Here is an 11,399-nt window from a genome sequence, read left to right as displayed (position 1 = left end):
GAAACTGGATATAGATCTCTCCTGAGAGACACATCCAGCGCATGTCCAGTACAGAGGTCAATGGTAGCAGCAAACCACTGAACTAAGAATAAGAACCCCTTGGGAGGAATTAGTGGAAGGGTTGAAAGAGTTGAAGGAGCTTGCAGCCCTATAACAACAACAATGCCAACCAACCAGAACTTCCAGGGACTAAACCACTAAGGAATGACTATACATTCCTTACATTCCCACATCTCTCTCTCTCTCTCTACATCTCTCTCTCTCTCTCTCTCTCTCTCTTTCTTCTCTCTTCTTTTTTTTTTCTAACAAGCGTATTGATTCTGTGATTTTGTGTTCTCACTCTTCCAAAGTCTTTTCATTTCTTCTTCCTTTCACTTAAAAGCCTTCTCTGTCTCATGGTGCTCCTTCTGCAGCTGCTTGGGGAGCTCTTCTTGAAGCTTCAACGCCTCACTCAGATCATGAGCCCCTGAGCTCTTTCATAATCCCGATCCTTACATCTGTAATCTCTGACACTCTTGTCATCAGGCTTCACTTTGATATCAGAACACCTGGGCAGAGTATAACTGTTTCCACTGGCTCTTTCTTCATTCAGATTTTCCTTGTCCAGTCTCTGGGTTTTGTCTGTTTTATCAAGTTGTTTTCCATCTCGTTTTTCTGGTTTTCTGAGCAGTTTAAACTTTGGTTCATCTCTTATCTTGTCCCTTTCTGGAATTCTTTCTACTTTCTTTAGTTTTTCTTTATCCTTTCTTTTTCGTTTCCCCTCGGCTTTCCATTTTCTTCTCTCATCTCTTTGTCTTTTCCTCCCTATTTCCTCTCTCCTCCTTCACTCTTTTCTACTTTCATTCTCTGCTTGTTCTTCAGGAAGCTCAAAAGTGGGGTTTTCTTTTAGCTATTAATTCTTGATTTTTGGCTTCAGTTTCCTCTAGTAACGTCTCTGGAGTAAATGTCCTTTTCTCATTATCTGTATTCTGATTCTTTATTGTCAAAGAATACATAGTCATCAAATTGATTCCTGAGTAAAAGAATGTCTCTAGGTTTTTAAAGTTGAAATATGCTCTAGCATACATCTGGGGATAAAGAATAGTATCATTAGACAATAACTCAACATAATCATACTCAGGCATAGGTTGAAGTTTTTCCTAAACCTGCTCCTTGGCCAAGTAGGGGTTAATCTTCGAATTACCACCTTGCTCAAAGCTTTTTTGTCCCTGTTGTGATCTTGCCTGTCTTCCCCTTTGACACCTTTTGCTATAGGTCCTATGCAGCTACCCATGGCACCCTGAGGTGTTAATAGGGTCTCTCACTTCTCCTTAGACCTATGATCTTTTTCCTCCTTTCTTGCCACGGTTACACTCTTGAGAGTGGTGGCACACCTGCTCAAATATTTGACACATTAAGTACAATTACTGGAGTATAAAAATGAACTACTTGATTTGGAACTACTAGATGTGCTTATTAGAAGACGATGTATTCTGCCACACACGAAAAACACACCTTTCAGGGTTCATGTGATGTCCTTAGTTAAATAGAAATCTAAATACTGCAAAAATTCTAAAATAGGGTAAAATATTTTGAGGAAGGAAACCAGGTATTTCTCATAGGGTCAAGTCATAGCCATACTTTCTATAATATATGAATATAAATTCTAATGTATGAATATATACTTGCCATTTGATACATGAATTATTTCAAAATATATACTAATTTTGTTTGTATAACACTTATTTTATAATCCTTTATAATATAAACAACAGAATTTAATTTTTCACTATTCATTAATTTATTTAATTACATTCCGGTTATTGTCCCTACCTTGTTCCCTCCTCCCATGGTTCCTCATATCATTCCTCCTCCCACTTGCCTCTGAGACAGTGGCCCTTCCCACTAGGCTCATCCCTGGGTCTCAAGTCTCTCGAGGATTAGACTCATCTTCTTTCACTAAGGCCTAAACAGGCAAATCCCTGGTATATTTGTGCCAGGAGCCACCGACTGATCCATGTAGCTTCTGGATGGTGGATCAGTCTGTGAGCTCCCTGGAGTCTGGATAAGTTAAGACTACTGGTCTTCCTATGGGGTCTCCTTCACTTTACGCTTCTTCAGTCCTTCACCTAATTAAACCGTAGAGCTCCTCAATTTTAGTGCAATGGTTGGGTGTATGTGCACTGTCTCAGTCAGATGCTGGTGGGGCTTCTTAGATCACAGACATGCCAGGCTCCCACTATAAGCAGATCACTGCATCAGTAATAGGGTCAGGCCTTCGTGCACCCCGATTCCCAAATAAGATGGATCCCAACTTGGACTGCTCATTGAACCACCTTTCCTTCAGACTCTTCTCCAGTTTTTTCCCCTTCAGTTCTTTTAGACAGGAATAGTTCTGGATCAGAAATTTTGACTGTAGATTAGTCTCCCTGTCTCTTTCCTTGTGGCCATGTTTATCTACTACTGGAGGGCTCTTTGAATTCCCTCTCAGTAATGTTGGTTATTTTGAATCCTTAGAGTATCTCACCTCCCAGTTCTCTGATATTTTCTAGAGGGTCACCCCTCTTTCACTCCACTTTAGCTTCCATTGTTGCTTACCTATATTCATTCTCTAGGCCTTATGGGTGTCTTTACCACCACCACCACCACTCCATACCTTATCCTGTTCTTATTTTCCCAATTTCCTTATCTTTCACAACCTTGTCCTCCACTCCTTCTGCCTCCCTTGATTATTTTCTTCACACTTCTAAGTGGAACTGAAACATTCTATTTTTACTTGTTAGACTTCTTAAGGTCTGTGGCTTGTTTCCTAGATATTCTATAGTTTTTTGGCTAATATCTGCAAATTAGTGAGTACATATCAAATATGTTCTTTGAGATCTGAGTTACCTTATTTAGGATGGTGTTTTTTCAGTTCTATCTATTTGCCTGAAAAATTCATCATATACTCTTGTTTAAAGATTTCTTTTCTTTTATTTATTTATTAGCCATTTTATTCATTTATATTTCCAATGATATCCTGCTTCCCAATTACCAGATACCCCTCTACAACAACCCTACCCATCCTATCTGCCATCTCCCCCTCCCTTTTGCCTCTAGGAGGGTGCTCCTTCACCCACTCACCTTCTCCTCTCTGAATGCTCAAGCCTCCCTCTGTGCTAGGGCATCAAACCACCACAGGACCAAGTGCTTCCTCTCCAATTAATTTCAGATAAGTCAATTCCCTGCTACATATGTAACCCACACACTTTTGGTCATTTGATCTTTGACAATTAAGCATAAACCATCCAGTGGAAAAAGTAGTATTCTCAACTAATGATGCTGGTTCAACTGGACTTCAGCATGTAGAAGAATGCAAATTGATCCATTCTTATCACCTAGTTAAAAAGCTCAAGTCCAACTGCATCAACAACCTCCACATAAAACCAGATATAGTAAATTAATAGAAGAAAATATGGGGAAGAGCCTCGAACTCATGGGCCCTGGGGAAAATTTCCAGAAAGAACATCAGTGTCTTATGCCCAAAGATCAGGTATTGACAAATGGGACTTCATAAAATTGCAAAGCTTCTGAAATACAAAAGACACTGTCATTAGGATAAAATGGGAAGCAACAGATTGGGAAAATTCTTTACCAATCATACTTCTGACAGAGTGCTAATAAACAGTATAATCCAGAACTCAAGAGGTTAGACTCCAGAGAATCAAAGAATCCTGTCGAAAAATGGGGTACAGAACTCAACAAATAATTCTGCACTGTGGAATACTGAATGGATCATAAGCACCTAAAAAAATGTTCAACATACTTAGTCATCAGGGAGATACAAGTCAAAACAACCCTGAGATTCCATCTCAAACCTTTTAGAATGGCTAAGATAAAACTCAGGTGACAACAGATGCTGACAAGTATATTGGGAAAGAGGAACACTCTCTTTGGTAGGATTGAAAGCTGGTACAACAGTCTGGAGGTTCCTCAGAACCTGAGGACCCAGCCTTACCACTCCTGAGCATATAGCCAAAAGATACTCTAACATAAAACAAGGATACATGCTCCACTATGTTCATAGCAGCCTTGCTTATATAACCAGGAGCTGGAAAGAACCCAGATGTCCCTCAACAGAGGAATAGAATCAGAAAAGGTACATTTACACAATGGACTTCTACTCAGCTATTAAAAACAATGATTTAATGAGATTCATAGGAAAATGGAAAGAACTAGAAAACATCATCCTGAGTGAATTAACCCAATAACAAACACACACACACACACACACACACACACACACACACACACACACACACACACACACTCACTCACTGATAAGTTGATATTATCCCAAAAGTTTGGATTACACAAGATACAATCCCAAGGCCACGTGAAGCTCAAGAAGAATAATGACCAAAGTGTGGATGCTTCAGTCTTTTTTGAAAGGGGATAATAATATTAACAGGAGGAAATACAGAGACAAACTTTGGATCAGAGACTGAAGGAAAGGCCAACCAGAGATTGCCCTACCTTGCGATCCAGCCCATATACATATAGCCACCAAACCCATACAATATTGCTGTTGCTAATAAGTGCATGCTGACCAGAGCCTGAAAAAGCTGTCTCCTGAAAGGTTCTACCAGAGCATGACAAATACAGAGGTGGATGCTTGCAGCCAAACATTGTACTGAGAAAAGGGCCCCCAATCAAAGTTAGGGAATTGTTTGAAGGAATTGAAGGGGTTTGCAGCTCCATAACAATACCAACCAACAATACCAACCAACTGGAACTGCCAAGGACTAAACCACTACCCCAAGAGTACACATGGACCTATGGGTCCAGCTGCATATGTAGCAGAGGATGGCCTTATTCAGCACCAATAGGAGAACACCTTGGTCCTGCCAAGGCTGGAGCCCCCCATTGTAGGAGAATTTCAGGGTGTGGAGGCCAGAAGGAGTTGGTGGGTTTCTGGGGGAACACCTTCATAGAAGAAGGAGGAGGGGTCATTGGATAAGGTTTTTATGGACAGGAAACCGTGAAAGGGGATAACATTTGAAATGTAAATTAAATGTATCCAATAAAAATATTTTGGAATCAGCAGCAATGAGTGAAGGAAGTACATGTGTGCATGGGCAGCATGATGCCCTGTTGTATAGCAAGGAGTTTCTTTTGAACTTTGGGCTGAGGTAGTAGTGAGTTTTTGTTAGTGATTTGATTGAATTGATTCCAAAATTACACAGGAATTTGCCTGCCTGTAGGTTCCTGACTCAAATTGGTTTTAATTGGGAAATAAACTTATCAGCAGCCAATGCCTTGACAGGGAGCAAAAGATGGGACTTTTACAATTTTCAGGCAAAAAATGCAGTAGAGAGAAGAAGGGTTTCTGTCATGAGAGTAACATAGGATGGACTGTAGGTACAAAGAAAGAGAGAACTCATGGATGGGCTGACCAGAAGGAACTAGGACAACAAAGATAAAATATATATTTAGAAAGAATGAACTCCAGACTTTTGGAAAGGAATGTGTTAGCTGAGGAGATTTGAAAGTGCCCAGCCATTGAACTAGTTAAGGTATATTAAAGAATAAACCCTCATGTGTATGTCTGTTATTTGTGAATCTAGAGCCTTGAGTCCTGTGGTAAGAAGCGCTCAAACAAGGCCAAGCCTATTAATAGTGCAACTTCCCATGGGCCAAGATTATTCAAACCACCATAGGTGGGGAGGAATGACTGAGGACTTGGTCTGTTAAATGTTAGAGAATGGGGAAAGTCTATGGACAGATGGCATGCATGGTTTTCTGGTAGACATGCCTGTAATTGGGCAGAAGGCATCTTCCCAAAGGAACCATGAGATTTACAGTAATCTTCTAATTAGTAACATATTTACTTCATAAGTACACTAGGTGACTGCATTGGTTGTGAAATTCTTGCTCATTTCTACTGTATATGAAATCCTTTGTGCTTACTCTGATTCCCTTTAATTCTTTCTCAATATTGCATTGTACTTACAGTGAATCTTAACTCACTACTCAGTGTTAGTTACAGTGAATATATACTACTGTTTACTTGTTTGAAATATGACACAAGGGTGAAAGGGAAAGAATTATACTGGTTGGTATTTCTGGAGGATTGAATGAAGACAGCCTGATAGCTTCCTAGGGAGTGGGACTGTTAGGTTGTGTATTCTTATTAGAGGAAGTGTATCATTGGAGTTGGGTTTTGAGGTTTCAGATGTTCAAGCCAAGTGTCACTCTCTCTTTCTGTTGCCTTTAAATCAGTCTATAGATGTCTCAAATACTTTTACACCATGTTTGCTTTCATGACACCATCTTCCTGAGTATGACAATGAATGTTTACATCTAAACTGTATTCCAGCTATCAATTAAATGTTTTTCTTCATAAGAGTGGTCATAGCCATATTGTCTTTTCACAGCAATAGAACTCTTAACTAAGAGAGTATCTTGAAATCTCATTAATAATAATGATCACTTATAGTCCTCTAAGTAAAAGTTACTAATAAAGAAGGTAACTTACTATTCCTCCCCATACTTAAAAATGTCCTTGGCTTTAATCAATTGATAAAATTGATATAAATCCCAATTAAATCATGAACCTTTATGGATCTAATATGTTCTATTAAATTCTTTGTTCTATCACAAACATATCTGTATATTATAGTCTCCAGAGTTCTATATGATTATGGATATTTAAATAATGCAAGTGAGTAAGGTAAGAGTTTGGAAGGCAGTAACTCAGAGGAATAGAAACTGATAGAAATACAGTTGTGAATTTCTCTACATTAGAAACATAATTAGATTTGAAAATATCAAAACTTAAATGAAAACATAAGGGGTTGATTGTTTTCTCTGCAGTCTTTTAGAATCATATCAAAGTAAATGCAACAAGCAACTTCAAAGCCTATAGTAGTTACTGAAATCTACAGTTCAGGGAGAAGGAATCTGTTAAGAGCCTTATTGAGGAAAATGACAGTATCCACAGAGCACAAGGAAACTGACCTACTAACAATTTCTTAAAAAACAATACCAAAAGATCACATAAATTTCACCTAGAAGTTGAAATAACACTGGAGGGCAAGTGTTATGAGGGCAAGGAAATAATGTACAAAGAAGAAATATGGACTATGAAATGAACATTTGGTTCATTGAAACTTTTACAAACTATATAGAATGAGAAGCTTGAGAAAGAAACCTAAGAATGATTACAGATATTGAAGGTGAATACTATAAAATACATAAAATAAAAATATCATTTGAAAACATTATATTAATTAAGATTTCCTTAATAAATAAATCCTTATTTAATTTTTCAGTAATTTCAATGATAAAACCTAAAACCATAGAAGTTGCCAGACTTAAAGAAGAAATTAAAGCTATTTTCAATATTTGAAAATGTGACAGTAATTAAGAAATGCTCATAGTGTAGTGCATACCAATCACTTTCAAGGAAATTAAAAGAAGATAGAAAATCTAAATTAACACATAAGTGGTCCCAGATGTTGAAACTTTAGCTTTACATTAATTCTTTTTAAGATGATAGTGAGCACCTTTGCATTATAACTAAAGCAAGTTGTATATGTATCATGAGGCAATGCTTTTCCTCTCTTTTTAAAACATTGTTAATATGTTCATCAGTTTTGAAAGCATAATGGATTGGCTACTTTAACATTGTGAATAGAAATCTCTTTCATAAATCTCGTACTTTTTTCTATGATGTTAGGGTATTGTCTCATAATGGCAGAACTAAGAGCATGCTTAGCAATTGTTTCCCTTTTAAAGAAGATGTTTTGATTAAGGCTTCATCCAGTATTCAATAATGGCTTCCCATCTCATTGAATTTATGATGTGCAAGTAAGGGTCCTATGTCAGTTATGCATATATCTTACCTCAGGTTGGCATATACCTAAAGCTTCTTTCAGATTAAAAACATCATAGTAAATCAACTGAGAATTTTATTATGCTCAAATATGTTTCATCTTGTTTACTGCCTAATTTTTCTTCCTTACATTTAGAACCTCTCTTTTCAGAAGCAATATCTAACATTCATGGCTAGGCAAGTCTTTGTCAGAGAAGGAGTATCTTGAACAATCTTTCTAACAATAGTTCACCAAGAGTGCTCCTTGCAGCTTAAACTAAAACAGAACTTTCTAAAAGTATCAACTCATGCTGGCAACAATGTGGACTTTCTGTCTCTTGCAGTTAAGTTCTGTATTAATAACCTTTTTTAATAGATCTGCAGAGTCTTCATAAAAGATCATGACCAGTGGTAAGGATGAAAACATACCTTCAGGAACAAATATGTTAATGTGTAATATGACAAGATTTTCAGTATTTGAGGAGACAAAATTCCATGGCTGTTCTCAAAGAATAAAACCAGTTATTTAATGTTAAGTAATCGGACAGTCTTAGAGTTTTTATTGCTGAAAAAAGACACCATGACTACTATGGCACCACTTTATATAGGAAAACATTTAATTGGTGCTTGCTTATAGTTCTGTGTGTGTGTGTGTGTGTGTGTGTGTGTGTGTGTGTGTGTGTGTGTGTGTGTAGATAGAAAGATTGGTAGATGGTAGATAGACAGACAGATAGACAGATATTCACATGTTTACACAATTCTGGCATTTCTAATATCTTGAGTTCTCCGAGACAATCCAGGCTTCACTCAGAATGGAGTTTCTGAGTCTCCCTGCAGGGATATCTCTGTCATATTCTTGGCCTCAGCATCTTTTCTTAGTTGTAGAGTGAGAATCCATAATCCTTATTTTTGTATCCTTCACTTTAAAACCAGAAACACGTGACTGAAGTTGCCAAGTTCTTCTTGCTGAGGTTGGAACTTGGCTGTCTTGTTCAAATACATTTTTTTATCAAGTATCTGCTTTCAATGGTTACCTTCATGTCTAAACTTGATTTTCCTGGAACTTGTTCTGTAGAACAACCTGGCATCCAACTCAGAAATATCACTGCCTCTGTCATCTAAGTGCTAGTATTATAGCTATATGCCACCTCACCAGCTCCTAAAGTTTTAAAAATTCCTTTTCATTTTCCTTTATTTTTTTCCACAAGTTTAAACATTAGCTGGGCAGGTCTTGCTCTGAGATCACCACTCTCTTTATTTTGTTTAACAGTAGAATTTTCTAATCTGTTTACATTTCCTCATGGTCCTGTGTCCTAAATCTGTACCCTGTTTGTTTTTTTTTTTTTTGTTTTGTTTTGTTTTGTTTTGTTTTGTTTTGGCTCAGCTTGCTCTCTTTAATTTTAGAGTTGCTGAGGAGGAGCCACTATTAACCAAATCATATAGTCAACCTTAGACTGTGATGAAATTTCCTCTGCCAAATGTGTTAATCCATAACTCTTCAGCTGACACTCAGACTATTTTTTTAACAAAGCAGGTACCTGCTCCTCCTCCTCTTTCTCCTCCTCTTCCTTCTGCTTCTTCTTCTTCTTCACAAAAATGTCACAAGGATGGTTAGGAGAAACATACTAATATTCCTGTCCTCAGAAACCTAGAACTGGCTCCCACAGTTCAGATCACACCCAGTACCACTGTTTTCCCTGTTCCTTCTTGTATGGCTCATACAATCAGTTTAAATCACTCAACAGTTCTCCTAATTTAAAGTTCTAAAATCCACAATACTCCAAACAAATGCAAAGTCAAACTTATCACATGGTACTCTAATCTCTGGTACCACCTTCTGTCTTAGGATTTTTATTGCTGTAAAGGGACAGGACTGTGGCCTACTATTCAGAGGCTTAGTTCACTATACTCTTGGTGAGAAGCCTGGGTGTACATTACCAGACATGGTACTTGACGCAACTGAAACTTCTACATGTAGTTCAGCAGGCTATAGGAAAGACACATCATGGCTTGAACACTTGAAACATCAGTGACACACTTCCTCTTAATGAACCATACCTACTTCAACAAGGTAATACCTCTGAATACTATCATTCTCTTTGATTATTTCAGGTCTATTTTCATTCAAAGACTGGGGTTCAGTCTTAGGAGGACCCAGGGCTTCCCCTTCCACTGGTGCTCTTACTTGGATTTTCATTGCTACCTATGCGGTCAGCGTCCAGGGTCAGTCCATGTATAGTCTTTGGGTAGTGGCTTAGTCCCTGGAAGCTCTGGTTGGTTGGCATTGCTGTACATATGGGGTCTCGAGCTCCTTCAAGCTCTTCCAGTTCTTTCTCTGATTCCTTCAACAGGGGTCCTGTTCTCAGTTCAGTGGTTTCCTGCTGGCATCGCCTCTGTATTTGCTGTATTCTGGCTGTGTCTCTCAGGGCGATCTGCATTCATTTTGATCATCCGTCTTGAGTTTCATTTGTTCTAGGCATCTAGGGTAATTCAAGCATTTGGGCTAATAGCCACTTATCAATGAATACATACCATGTATGTCTTTCTGTGATTAGGTTAGCTCACTCAGGATGATATTTTCCAGTTCAACCATTTGCCTCTGAATTTCATAAAGTCATTGTTTTTTTGATAGCTGAGTAATATTCCATTGTGTAGATGTACCACATTTTCTGTATCCATTCCTCTGTTGAAGGGCATCTGGGTTCTTTCCAGCTTCTGGCTATTATAAATAAGGCTGCGATGAACATAGTGGAGCACGTGTCTTTTTTATATGTTGGGGCATCTTTTGGGTATATGCCCAGGAGAGGTATAGCTGGATCCTCAGGCAGTTCAATGTCCAATTTTCTGAGGAACCTCCAGACTGATTTCCAGAATGGTTGTACCAGTCTGCAATCCCTCAACAATGGAGGTGTTCCCCTTTCTCCACATCCTCGCCAGCATTTGCTGTCACCTGAGTTTTGATCTTAGCCATTCTCACTGGTGTGAGGTGAAATCTCAGGGTTGTTTTGATTTGCATTTCCCTTATGACTAAAGATGTTGAACATTTCTTTAGGTGTTTCTCAGCCATTCGGCATTCCTCAGCTGTGAATTCTTTGTTTAGCTCTGAACCCCATTTTTTAATAGGGTTATTTGTCTCCCTGCTGTCTAACTTCTTGAGTTCTTTGTATATTTTGGATATAAGCCCTCTATCTGTTGTAGGATTGGTAAAGATCTTTTCCCAATCTGTTGGTTGCCGTTTTGTCCTAACCACAGTGTCCTTTGCCTTACAGAAGCTTTGCAGTTTTATGAGATCCCATTTGTCGATTCTTGATCTTAGAGCATAAGCCATTGGTGTTTTGTTCAGGAAATTTTTTCCAGTGCCCATGTGTTCCAAATGCTTCCCTAGTTTTTCTTCTATTAGTTTGAGTGTATCTGGTTTGATGTGGAGGTCCTTGATCCACTTGGACTTAAGCTTTGTACAGGGTGATAAGCATGGATCGATCTGCATTCTTCTACATGTTGACCTCCAGTTGAACCAGCACCATTTGCTGAAAATGCTATCTTTTTTCCATTGGATGGTTTTGGC

The 11,399-nt window shown here is 38.3% G+C and overlaps 1 pseudogene; it reads right to left on the bottom strand.

Annotated features, from left to right (window-relative positions):
* Nucleotides 1–219: 219 nt before the first annotated feature.
* LOC116910975 lies at nt 220–1,830 on the bottom strand (annotated as a pseudogene).
* Between the last annotated feature and the right edge of the window lie 9,569 nt (nt 1,831–11,399).

This window comes from Rattus rattus, chromosome 10, assembly GCF_011064425.1.
Source record: "Rattus rattus isolate New Zealand chromosome 10, Rrattus_CSIRO_v1, whole genome shotgun sequence".
In the NCBI taxonomy this organism is placed as follows: Eukaryota; Metazoa; Chordata; class Mammalia; order Rodentia; family Muridae; genus Rattus; species Rattus rattus.
Note: the sequence above shows the minus strand (reverse complement) of the source record. Positions and strands in the feature narration are given on the sequence as shown.